The 14,370-nt window shown below is 38.1% G+C and overlaps 1 protein-coding gene across 1 annotated transcript in view; it reads right to left on the reverse strand.

The window, feature by feature from the left end:
- The window catches only part of ZFHX4 (zinc finger homeobox 4), a 165,280-nt gene that overhangs the window by 103,150 nt on the left and 47,760 nt on the right, over nt 1-14,370 (reverse strand). The window lies entirely within an intron of this gene.

Genomic DNA, 14,370 nt, shown 5'->3' on the forward strand with positions numbered 1-14,370 from the left:
AGTAATAAAACAGAAGAGCTTCTTTACTGTTTTCAGCCCAATTCCTGAACATATTTACTTCTCAAAATTCAAGGTTCTGAGAAAAAAATGTGCAATTGTAATTATTAGACAAACTGTGCTCTAATCTACACAACTGCAATTTTAATGGGAGTTGTGCCCTAAAAGGAGCAAAATCAGGGCACAATTGGCCTACACTCTGTGAAGTATTTGTACCTGCCCCAGTATGTCACTTAATGCCACAAGACAATCCCTATGATTCTCTATTTGGATATTTTTCTAGAATGCAAATTGTGGTACTCTCCATAGATTATATACTGTATATCTTTGTTGAAATCCAGGTCCTACTGCAGTGAATGAGAGCTTTGCCACCGATCTGAGTGGGATCAGGATTTCACCCCTCGTTAGTCTACTACGAAACTCTGTCTATACTATGCTATAATAGAAAATACAAAATATAAATCCCAGACTAATAAATGCTAAAGGCAAAACCATCCTTTCAGAGGTGCACTTTGGCTCATATGTCTAGCATTCTACTCTCCTTACATGTATACATATTTGGAATTGCCACACATGTAGGGAGAGCAGAATATCAGAGTTGAAATCAGCCTTGCGGATCTGAGAGGAAAATTTTCCCTTAAGTGTTGTTCAGCTACTCTTGTGGCAGGAAGTTTTCATATTTATTTTGGAAGAATTATCTTCTAATTTAAACCATCTAGGAGAGAACAACTTTATCATGACTATCAAACTCAGAGACTCTATAACCGTTATCAAAAGAGCCCTAGATTCCTTCTTTTGAAGTTTATTTATAATAATTTTATGCTTTGAAGGAAAAAAATTCCTTGTATAAAACCTATTAACCAATATGGTTTTTATTGTAAGGTTGTTTTTATAACTTCCCAGAAGGTTTTCTTGTGAATAGTATACAGTAGGATGTATGGAGCTACAGTATTGTCACTTCTCTTGAGAACATTTAGAAGACTAAAAATATCTAAAGCTAAACTGTCTGTTATTTTTACCACTGTAAAGTCCACATATATCTAAATTTATTTTAAAATCACCCTTAAACAGTTTTCACACTAATCCTTGTTTATGTAAATATATATAAAAAAAATTCAATTAAAAGGTTCAATCATCTTAAAAAGAAAAAACTCATAGCTTGTGAGATAGTCATTATTTCAGAGCCAACCCCCTGCTGTTTAGTCGTGATAGTTACAAAAAGCAGACTAATGAAGGCAGCAGAAATTATAATGAATTTTCATTCTGAAAATTCATCACTCTAATCAACTGCTTATCAAATAGTGATGCAAATTACACTAACAAAAATAATTATTAGGCCAGGTTGACAGGATAGAATTTTCCATACACTCCATTTGAATGAAGAATGCCTGTGTGGGAATTACTTTTATTGAACAAAAAATTACAGTTACCAAACTAAATGAACCATCTGCCTTTCTTATTTGTTTTCACTGTCTCATAGGTCCAGGGTGCATTGTCAGCTTAATTAACATTCAAAATGGCAGAATGACCTATCACCAAGCTTATATATCCACAACATTTTAACAGTAAATTTGTAACATATGTTTTCAATTTTATGAAGTGGACAAGTCTGTTTTATAAATATGTTCAAAACATTAAAAACTGACTTTATGCCTATTTAGACTGGAAGACTAGTATGATTAAGTACCCCAAACCTTAAATTAGCACATAAACTGTTCATAGACCAATACTAATAGAAATAAGTCCTGATGTACTTTATTAATCATTTTATTCAAGTAAATGTGTTTTGTCTGTACCTGTAATAAGTGATTGTTTGTTTCAAAGGGGCATGCATGAGGACGTACAATAATGACATCTATTACTAAACCTTTACTGAGAGGTTGAAAGTGGTTAGCTGGATACATCAACTGGCATGCATAAAAAATTTAAAAAGGGAAACCAGTCTCTTATTAGCATGTCTCTCTTATTTGCTGAGCTTTCACTGCTGAGTTTTTGGGGACCATGATATTGTGTAACAGTTAGAAGACTGACTTTCAGCAGGACCATTTAGCGGAAAGAGAATCTTATCTGGGCTCATATTTTTAAAAAAACATACACAATACTGCTGTATGATACAAAAGGTTTTTTTTTTCCCTTTTTAAATTAAGGCTTATACTTCCTTATATTACCATTTATAGTCCATCAGTCGCAATCATTCCGAAGGTGCTTAACTGTGAGCTCCGGAGAGTAAAGTTTCCTCTTTGTTTACAGGATTGCACAAGAGGGCAAATTGTCTCAGCCTGAACTACCCAAGTGTCTCAACCAAGACCTGGAAGGACCACTTTTAGGGATAAGAGGTTAGTATTGTGTCTGTGACCAAAGGATCCTTCACCTCTCTGCTGAGACTGCCAGCAAATTTGCCTATAAATGTTAGCCTATAATTTTGGGTTTGGGGCCTGATCCAAAGCACACTGAAGTCTATGAAAAGATTCCCATTGATTTTAAAGGGCTTTGAGTCAGGCCATTTGTGATGTGAACATTAATAATAATAGGGTTTTTTAAAAAAACTCTTTTACACTCTTTTTTCATGTTATTTCTTGGTTTTCAATTTATTCCAAATTACAATGACAATTCATAGGACAGAATAATTATTGTTTATGAAGGTAAGTGATGAATAGAACAGACCACTTCCTTCTAATTATATTAAATTGTTTAATGAGCCATAGATACTGAATGATGTAAAGATAAATCAGCTTCTATTTTCATAGCTCCATAAAGCTGGATAAGTGAAGGTGGCTTAAGATCACTCCTGTTTTAGGTCAGCGTTTATGCAGTCATCATCCATACTAGGAACTACTGTACATTGCTTCAGAATAATAGATTTAGTTTGTCTGCATACCAGTGTCCACTGATATACCCACGTCTGCTTTGAGGATTAAAATAATCTCCACTCCCCTCCAGCCAACACACCTCTTGATCCTAATGGAAACAATGAAGAAAATTATGACTCCTCCATGAGGAATTTTGCCTTAAAAGATAAACTTACGTTATAATGGTCTTGTAATTAATATTCACAAATAATTAGTGATAGTGATATTACCCTATTACTAACCTCTGCAAAAAATTGAGGTTATCTAGGGGAAGACCAACAAAAGGAATTAAATTAATATTACTGTGATGCCCATCATCACGCTCAATGGTTATGCTAATATCACCTTTGTTTGCCAGTTGGACCTTGTTGCCCCCTTCTTTGAAATCCCTTCACTGGCTTCACCTCACCTTTTGTATTAAGTTCACAACTGTTACCCTTACCTTCAAGGCTCTGTACTACTTTGTGCCTCTGCCCATCTGTGGCTCTCATTTCTTAGCACTTAAGCCCTGGCCCCCTTTGCTCTCTAGATGGAATTCTGCCTCAGTTTTCCCTTTTTGGTCTTTCCTCATGCTAATCTATGTGCCTTCTGCCTTGCTGTCCCCTATGCCTGGAACATCTTTCCTATTCTACTGTGCTAGGCACAGCATCCTTTCTTCTTACAGTTCCTCTTCAAAACTCACTTGTTTCCCAGAATCCAAACATGCTCCTTCTCTGACACATTGTTTTAAGTGGAGAGGGATGGCAGGAGAGAGAAAATTAAAAAGTGGAACAAAGAAAAGCAAACCAAACAACACTGCTTCAGAAATCCCTCTCTCTCTCTCTCTCTCTGATAAATGAACCCTCTTCTGGGTGTTCCAGTGAGCTCTGGCTTGTCTATTTAAGTTTCTCAGGACAGCAATTTGTCATCTTTTCTTCCTGGCCTTTCCAGAGCACAGAGCTCACTGTTGGTACTGAGCAATTAATATTTAAGAACAATCACACCATCTAGTTAACATACTGCAGCCTACAAAATATAAAAGCATGGGATGCAGAGAAAAGTAGAGAAAATTGTGCTTAAATTAGACAGTGTGGATCAGTTTGAACCAATAGCTTGTGTGACTCCAGATAGGAGCCATGGAAACTAGCTGATCACAGGGAGGAGCACATTCTGCATCCTCTTTCTAAAGGATGGGGAAAAGTTGCTGTACTTCCCCAAGAGCTTAGGGAGGCATTGTGTCACTCGGAAGCACAATAGGTCTTCGCGCAGCACTGTGCTGCCGCCAATGCATGCTGGAGCTTAATAGGCACATTCAAACTCTCTACTTTCATACATGGCAAACAGAGTATCAAAATCTCTGTGGAGTAACACTGGTGAATTCTTGTACACATCGGAAGATGCACACACAAAAGACTAAGGATACCTATGTGAAAGGATGCTTTTGTTTTATTCTTTGATCTGAGATGAAATAAATAGTCACCAAGTATCCCTTTCCGGCTATTGTTTGTACTTACTTATTTAATTTGTAAGTGAAAAGTGAATTATGTGGCAGACATTCTCCTCCTATACAGAGTGATAAACTGACAAAGAAAAAAAAAATAACCCAGACATGCAGATTTAGTTGTTTACTGCTGAAGTATTTATTATCCGACCTTTGTGAGACTAAAATTGACAACACAACAGCATCTTATTTACATTCGAAATACTTAGTTCTTGTATTCACTTTTGAAGTCTAATGCTGTCCTCTAAAGAACAGTCACTGAGGGAGACAGTGAGATAGAAGCACAGGACTCAACACACTGAATTATACTGGCCAGCTAATCTGATATGCTGTGTAAGTGGCTAATATCACATTCAGAGAAAAGCAAGAGAGCTCCCTGCCTTACCCTGAAAGACAATCAGTTTATATTCTGAAGTTAACAACAACAGCAAAAATGATAATTCCCTTGTATCTTTCTGTTTTAGCACACAATCAGAAATATCAATAATGCTCATCCTCTCATCCTTCTAAAAATCCCGATAAACTGTTTATCTGGGTAACAGTGGCAAATTTCACAGGGTGGTTATATTCCATATAAAATACCTGCAATGCTTCTCAGTTTCATGGAGTACCACCTCGTTCTCTTATTATGGTGCAGGGTAAAAGGAGCATACAGCTGGATTTCTCTGTATACTTCATTATTTTATATACACCCCTAAGCCATGCCACCTTATGCTGTGATCCTGTCTGATTTCACAAGCTAAAGCCGGGTCAATACTTGGATGCAAGACCTCCAAGAAAAAAACAGGTGCTGTGGAAAGTGGTTTTGGTAATTCATTGGTGGCACTCTCCCTCTAAGCTAGTCATGAACCAGTCTCCTACCTTGGTGCTTAGGGGCACTGTTCTGCCAAAAAATGCTTTCTTCAGATGAGACATAAAACAGAGTACATAGCCACTTGTAGTGAATAAAGATAACACTGCACTTTTCAAAAGAGGAAGGGTGTTATTTGCCCACCGACAAACAATTCCATCTGCAGTTTCTCTTGGATAGGTTATTCTTCTTCATCATCTGCCTTAAAAATACCTGTAATTGTGTTGTATACTGTTAAAAACATGCTGCATTTCATCCCATTGGTGGCTGAATGATGAAGGATCCCTATATAAACCTTAACTAACTCAGATGTAGGAACACTTAATTTAATTAAGGTTGGTAAAGTACTTTTAGAGCCTCTGATTAAAGGCTCTACTGAAGGGCAAAGTATTATTATTATAATTTCTATAGTCTCCTTTCTTTCTATTTATTTAGACTTAATCCTTCCATTAGTCTGGGTACATGTACAGTCTTTATAAATACAACACATCAGTATATAGTACTGGTGTCCAAAAGGTAAATCTTCCCTCATTCATCCAAAACATACTCTGCCACTGCAACTTTGCATCCCTTCCTGTCCCCCAGGAAAACCTGAGAGGCACTGATGCCTTACAGAATGACCTAAAGGTCAACAATTTTGGACTCTGGTGAACACCAGGGAAGTGAATTTTCTAGTCAAAGACGGCTCACTGAAAACACCCTGCCTCCAGCTGCCTCAAGATTAAACCCAAGGTGCAGCTAGCTCAAGCACCTTAGCTGATCTGAATTGCAGTCAAGGAGTGAGATGTTTTCAGAGATAATCAGGACCCAACCCATTTAAGGCTTTATAGGTTAAAACTGGCATCTTAAATTGCAACTGGAAACAAATTGTGAGCCAGTGCAGATCACGCAGCTGTAATGGGCTCACTGTGAGAAACACTACTTACGAGACAGACAGCTATATTCTCCACAAGCTGAAGTCTCCAAGTGGTTTTAAGATATAAACCCCAATTAAATGAATTGAGTAATCCAATCTTGAAGTGACAAAAGCATGGACCACTATGCTGAGGCCTGCATTTTAAAAGAAAATAGCACAATTAGAACTGTACAAATACTGTAAACAAATGTCAGCAAATATTTATTTTGAATTTTTGAGAATGTTCCCTCTGACTGTGTTCCCACCCCTTTTGATGTTTGTTTTCCATAAAATATTCTGCTGAATAAGTTTACTGACTTAGGCAAGAAATTCTTGCAAAAAAGTGATGTTTAAAGGCATATTGCAGAATATTTAAAAAAGCAAAATTGTTCCCAAGTGGGCTATGTGCAACCAATCAGAAAACAAAAATATGCCATGTATTGAACCAAAATGAAGCTTCATAGTTAAAATGTTGAATATTAAATATTTAAAATGGGGGTCTGGTGCCCAGGGTACAGAGAAAGCATTATTTTGGTGGATAATTTTGAAATAAAAAAAAATGAGAAAACAAAGCTGTTGGTAAGCAATTCGCATACCAAAGAGGCAAAATTAATTTAATTATTTGTCTAGTTCTGGCCAAATGTAGAGGAGAAAAGAACTCTCTCATCCACTAGTTCTACCTCAAAAGCAACAGAGAACCTAACAGGGGCTGCAAGTTGTAATTCTAGTAATCAAAAAGTGAGCAGGCTCCCTTAACAGAGGTAAACAGTGACACCTTTGCCATTTCTATTGCTTGCTTCCTCGATCCCCCGGTAGGATAAAGACACAACCAGAACATCCAAGCACCGATCTTGACAAGATACCAAATAGTACGACAATCAACAACTACATCATCCCAAATCTGATGAAACAGAATTGTAGAGCTGTGACTGATTGGCATTTGGGAGACACCACAACCCAACACGCAGATGATTCTTCCCTAAGAGCCTCAAGTATATGCCGATCAGGAATGGTAACAGAACTGAACCCTGTAGTACCCATGTGAAAGCATGTATTGCACTCTCTTGACTGATTAAAAACCATCCAAAACTACCCTGACTCTTTAAGTTCTCCGAGCAAGAAAGGAATGGAGCCACTCAAGAATAACTTCCTTTACTGCTATCAGGGCCTGCAGCCACGTAACAACACCACTTTACAGACAATGTACCAAAAGTAGCCGATAGATTTAAAAAGAATAGATAACATTTGCTAGTATCTAGGAGCAGAGCCACACCCCGCTGCCTCTGTGCCTTCTAGTGTAGCTGGCAGCACTGGCCTGGCCTCCCACCTTGCCCTGAGAGATAGCCAGCCAAATTATGGCCACTCCGTGTAGGTGCTTTGGAGGTCAGGGGCCTCACTCAGTCCTGCTTCAGGGCACACATTCAAAGGCAGCCATAATCTGGCCCTATGATTTCTGTCAGGGAATGAGGCCTGAAGTTTTCAAGTCAAAATGCCCCAGGATTATTTTTTGGTTTTAAAAACTATCACTGAGTTGAAATATTCTAAATCAAACAAACATTTATTTCAATAATTAGTACAATTAGTTGTCCACATGAATTTTTAAGATGTCTGTGCACTAGAGGTTGGATAGCTTAAATGACTGGTAGTAGAACAGGAAGTTTTTCATCACTACGTTATAGGCTCCCAGAAATTAGAGATGGAAATGACCTAGTCCTCCTCCCTGACAGTACGGGGTTGTTCCTGTTACAGTGCTTTGGCCAATCTAGTTTTAAATCAGCATTTAAATTCAGGTCACCAGTTCAAATGTAGGTCAGATGAGTAATGACAATTGTTTGGTGGCCTATCAGAAACCAGTTGGCGCTCGCAGTCTACTTTTGGGTGAACAAGTGCCTCTACGAAAAAAAATCACCATTACAGTAGTGTTGTTGCTGTCAGCAGAAAGGCCAGAAACTGATGTTCCAAGTAAGAATTACCTCCCCTCTTGCCTCTAGAAAAAGTCAGCTCTGAACATGTTTGAGGCATAACAATGGGGCACTTTGCATTGATGCTACCTGTGTTATACCTATTCTGTGGACCGAAGGCTTCCATTTCCAGGATTTTCAATCCTATCTTGAGCACTAAAATTCATTATAGACTCATTTACAAAAGTCAATGCACAAATTAAGACTGGCTATTTAAAGCAGTGGTTCTTAACATATTTACCATTGTAGGCCACATATGCAGCTCTCTAAGTGTCATGTGGGCTGAATCCCTGCAATATATATACTACCTGTATGGCCCTGAGGATGTCACATGGCCCGCCTCTGTGTGCTGATTGGGCCACAGGTTCAGAACCACTGATTTAAAGTAATCATTTTACTGTAGAAAATTTCTGAAAACTAGTAGTAAAAGAAATAAACTTTTGAGGATTTATACTACAAAATCCATTTTCATTTCAACACGAATTTTACATTTGGGTCAGTAAATAAGAGTGAATTATTTAAAATTCATTAGCAGACTACAGTCTATATATTTATTACTTTTACTCATCGTGTAACCCACATAAAGTTCCCAAAGAGTTAATGCAACTAGATGAGTTGAAATTCATGAGCATAATCCTAAACAAGTGAGTTGAAGTTCTATCAGGTCTATTTCATAGCATCAGGGATTACTGCAAGCAGTCTAATCCTACTGAGCCTAAGGGAGGTACGTTGTATTGTATTTGAAATCCTGGCCAGGAAAGAGCGGAAGGTTAAATGGGTGCCTTGCTCTGTAATCAAATATCACAGGCACTACTTATCTATTCAATGAACAACTAACGTAGAAAATCAATTAGGAAACAAATAGCTTCTTCTTTTGAATTTTTTTACCTAGCAAAAAGAGAGAGGGAGAGGTAAATGATTTTATTATATACATTTAACCGAAAGATAACATGCTAGCCACAACAAAATACTTCTCTGTCTATGTAGTAACAAGGATGCACAATACATCTAATCTCCTCTGCCAGTGTTTTAATATCCTTCTTTTAAGTAGTCAGAGTTATTTCGGAGGATACTGAATCCTCAAACCCCAGCAACGGAATGTCATTTTGATACCAAATGAATGTAAAAGTAGTACTCATGTAAAAATATTAACTAAGTTCACACAATTGTGCTGAACTCAAATGAAATTATACATATGGCTCAGTTGGTTTGTAACAGAGTTTCTTAAATTATGTATCGGTTGTGAAGAGCGTTTCTTCAGCTGTGCATCATTTTTTGTTCAGTAAATCCCAGGAGTACTGAAAAAGGCAGAAGCTCCTGCTAGTTTTCGTTTCCAGATGGGAGAAGACCCTTTTGGTGGTCCAGACCTTAACACCCTCCCCCCCCCTCCCCTTGTCATTCTGAATCTATTTCACAGTCCACGCACATAGACAAACAGGCTGACCTGGCCAGCTAGCTTGACCCTTGGGCAGGAAGAAGATCACATCTGGTTATTAATATTGGGACATTTTAAAAATGTAATCTTCAAGGCACTAGGAGAAGCAGTCCTGCAATTACACAGTATGCACTCCATGTCAATCAAAGAGAATGCTAACCTGATATAATTTCTGAGAGTGTTAAAATGGTCATCGCTCTGCGACTTGGGGGTTTCAAGTAAAACTTCTCTATCTATCTATGATGCCAGAAGTTAGCCCAAAATCTTTATGTCTTCAGATTATCAGTCCTTATGCTTCACATTATTTTACTCTGTTCTATAAATATTTTATAATGTAAAACATTGCAGGTGAAAGCTGACATAATTAGGAAAAATGCCACCCTTCCACCCATAAGGAAGATACTTTACTATACAGAGTGGAATATTTTAATATTGTCACTTTACTAATAATTCCCCAATTAATTAATTCTCCTAAAATATTTTACCATTACCAAAATTACTTTAATTTTATTCTCTTACTAGACACCTTCTCTCTCTCTCTCTCTCTCTCTCACTCACACACACACACACAATGTATTCTTGCACACACTTATTATATAGGTATAATAAGTATATGTCTGTATATACATATTACACACACATACAATTAATTTATATACTGCAGCCAAGATTTTAAACAGCTCAGTTCCAATCCTGGCCCCACTGAAATTACCAAGAGCTTTGCCATTGACTTCAACAGGGCCAGAACTTCACCCTTCATTTTGAAAATATAAGGTAAGCTTTTTGGGTCATGCATCATGGAGGAGATTCTCACTCCAACAGTGGCCCCTGGACACCAGGTAAGAGGGCCAGGATGATTTAAATGAACTCTAAAAGCCTTGGTTTGGGTGGTGAAGCATTCCCCCAGTGCAAGAACTGAGGAAGACAGTCAGAGGATGTCTTCCGAGGACACTTGCAAGCCCTGGTGTAGGGGTTGTGCCAAGGAAGTGCTAGAACAGGAGGGATGTATTGGGGTGGAGCCACTGCGCATAGTGCTGCGGAGATTCTAGGTAACGCTATTGCCCACGGGCAGCCAGGAAGGGCTGCCACAATTGAGAAAGCCTCCTAGCCCCCCAATGCTACCTAAGGACACCATGGGCCACTTCAGCACCCAGCACAGCTCAAAATTGGGAGGGCCCAGGACAGAATCTCATCCCACATATTGTGGCAGCACACACTACATATGTTGTAATGATATCTGTGTGATAAATAGTTTATCCCATTCTCTGCCCACTAAGGGCCTGATCCAATGTCCACTGTCTTTCCATTGACTGCCCGGCTTTTGGATGAGGTCCTGAAATCATCTCTAAAGGCATTTGCTATTGATGTCCCAAATCTAAACAGTTTAAAACAGCTGATATTATTTTCTTTTTGTTAAAACAAGCTATCAGAGAAGTTTTTTTTCTTTTCCTCAAATGGAGAACTTTCCTCAAATGGAGAACTTTCCTTTCAAATTACATTACACCATACCAGTGATGGGCTCCGGCTGTGATCGTGCAGAGCTGGAAACAGGATTTTTAAAGAACTAGAAATAGGATATTTTCAGCTTTCCAAAGGGATACAAAGAACTTGCTTTTAGCCCTGATATGTCAGACTTTAAAACTGCAACATTATGATATATGGAAAAGCTATTATACAAAAAATTGTAGAGTTTTCTAAAATGTATTGGTCAACTTTTCTTTCCCTAGGTATTAATGGAGCTTGGCTTTGTATGTGCAGGCATATTTAAAAACTAGTATCAATACAATTTTAAGAACTCTTTAAAATACTTTCCCGTAAAATAGGCAGCAGTTTCAGAACACATGATGGTTTCTTCTGGGATGGCTGGCATGACTGATTTACTTCTGTCTTTACTACTTATAAATAATGTGGCTGTCTCAAATACATGACAATAAAACCTTTAGCCCACATGACATCATAATATAATTATAAATGCATACATTTATAAATGTTATGCATACCCACACACACACACACACACACAAATGTACAACACGGGAGAGAAAGTGAAAGAATGGTTACTGGGAAGAAAGATAGCAAAAAAAGAAGTGAGTTTGAACTTGGAAAAGAGACAGTGGCTAGGCATAGAGGTCTGTGTGAAAATCAACATGTGGAGATGCGAGTGAGAGAAGATGAAAAGTTTGGTGAGGTGGTAAGTCCTGGCAATGTGTAGTGATCAAATGAAGCTCCTGAAGGTAGGGTTGTAGGAAAGGGTGACATTGGGCAAAGCCCTGAAAGTGAGAATGAGGAGATAGAATTTTGGAATGAAATGGTGTGTGCTTGTTCTACAAACAATTTGAAAGATGCTTGGAAGTATGACGTAATCCAGGAGGAGGCAGATTGGAGGCAAAGTGCAGAGGAGGTGGTCAAAATTGTATGGTAAATGTATTTTAGCACATGGTTTCACAATTTAAAACATGGGTATCACTATGTTGTGGCTTATTGGGGGCCATAGTGAGATACTGAGAATATACACACTATTCTAAAATATACATTGGTGTAATCAAAAGTGGCTTTAATAAAGGGAAAAAACCCCAATATTTCACTCCATGCAAACTTTTTACACCCTCTTTTCTGAGGCAGTCCCTTTAAATCTCCCTTTGTTCATTAGGACATCAGAAACAATGGAAAGAAACCCCTAAAAATAAACTAACGGAGAAAACAAGAAACAGTAACCATCAATCTGAATAAGAAATTACCCAAATAACAGAACTTTTTGAACTGGATAATGTCTCACAGTAGTGAGAAACCACAGTCGTCAAACCACAAGAAGTCCCATGCCCCAGCCAGTTAGAGTTGAGAAAAACAGTTATTTTGGAAAACTCACTGGGCCAAATCTATCCCTGGTGCACTGTCATTCATATCAATGGCATTACACCAGGGATGGATTTGGGCCCTCCCTCTTTCCATCTCACTGAACAAAGTCTTGTTTTAGCAGGAAGTGAATAATTTTTTTAAAACCCTAAAAAACAAATCCTACAGAAAACAAAAAAGCAATCAGTTAAAATGTGGTTCTGTGGCCTACATAATAATAGAGATTGTCTCGTGGACCACGATCAAGTCATTGGCAATTGAACGTCATCCCAGTGGCACTATAGCAAAGAACAGTCCCTCTGGAAATGTAATGTTAGAAAAGTATTTAATCTATTTTAGCTTCTTTTAATGTGATTTAGCAGCTGAAAGAAAAATAAAGGAAAAAAAACCCCAGCTCCATGTGACCAATCAATTCTCTGTAAACCACAGTTTGGGAATCACTGCATTTACTTATCAAAAGTAAAATCCACTCCACCAACACAGAGCAACTGGGTACCATGTAGGATGAATGAGAGAGCAGTGAAACCTACCTTCAGTTAGGAATCAGAATAAAGGGCTGCAATGAACCCCATAGTTTGCAACAGGGGCCACAGACTTTCTGTGCTAGCTGTGCAGAGTGTTAGGAGCCACTAGATCTGCATTAGTACAGCAGCCGTGTAACACTGGTATTGCCCAAGATCCTTCCATGGAGCCCAAAGGCAGGGATACTATGGATGGATTTAACTCCAGTAGGAGAAATTTAAGCATGCTCCAGCCACTGTCCTTCCTTGCCCCCCTTCTGACAGGGAGAGCCCTGTGAGAGTCTGATTCTGAACTCCCTTACAGCAGGGTATTCCCCAGGAGGGAACTTACAAGAAATAACCAATTCCTTTTGCTCCCTCAGTGACACAAAAAGAGCAGAGCAGGGCTTAGGATCTGCCTCCTTGTGACCTAAGTGAATACAGATAAAGAATGATCAAATATATTTTTTGTGTAAATGTGCTGTTTTATGTTTGCTCCAGCGAGTAAACCCTCTTTAAGAACAGTTTCAAACACAAGCAAACTGCTGCAGGGTATAATCAGCTGAAAACACCCAGTAGAAGTGTTAATAAATCTTTAACTAGAACTAGAACAGAAAAATATAATTATGTACTTTGATTTACTAAAACAAACAAAAGAAAAAAAAAAAGAAAAAAATCTGGAAAGGATTTTACAGCTAATCTTATGAAAAAATGAGTTATTGTTTGTAATATAGCCAAGAACTTAGGTAGTAAATACATACATCTAAAACACATTCACATGCGTCTTTCATTCTGACTGATAAGATACATTACAGGGTTCAAAAGTAACATTTCAGTAGAATGAGAGAACAAACAACACGTGACAAACATGTTGCTCAATGAACTACTGAAAGGCGCTCAGATACTACGGTGGTGAGCATGGTATAAGAATCCATATAAAACAGAAAAGTAGTAATTGCTCTGTTGTGTGTGTTTCTTATATACAGTATAACCAGCTAACCATGCTGTGTAACTAAAGAGTCTAGTGGTTACTGCACAGAACTGAGTGACCTTGGACAAACCATGGAGAGCCTGATTTTGAGTGATGTTGAACACACACAACTTCAGATGAAGTCAGTGGGAGCGGTGGGTACTCAGCATTTCTGAAAGATCAGGCCCCTAATCTCTTCAATTTCAATACTTCTCAATCAGTCATCATGCCTGTGAGTGTTGAACACTTGATAAGCAAATACAAAATACACACACACACACACCAGTGCAAAGTACTATTGATTTAGTGTATGTACTCACTTATGAGAATAAGGAATTTCCTGACTTTTCAGTGGTTACTAGTTCATCCTTAATTTCACATTAACATTAGAGGAGGGGACTTTCGCATTATAATTTTTGTATTAAATTACTCCACAATATTAACTGAGCTACACTGCCCATATATTTTTTTCATAAAACTTAACGTGAGAGGTTACACTATCAAGCACGGTGAAGTAAGAAAAATTCCAAATGTTAATGTTGCTCCCACAATGTTTACTCAGGCACACTCAGGTGCACTA

Source organism: Emydura macquarii, unplaced genomic scaffold (assembly GCF_026122565.2).
Source record: "Emydura macquarii macquarii isolate MOO-44397 ecotype Brisbane River unplaced genomic scaffold, CSIRO-AGI_Emac_v2 contig_1477, whole genome shotgun sequence".
In the NCBI taxonomy this organism is placed as follows: Eukaryota; Metazoa; Chordata; order Testudines; family Chelidae; genus Emydura; species Emydura macquarii.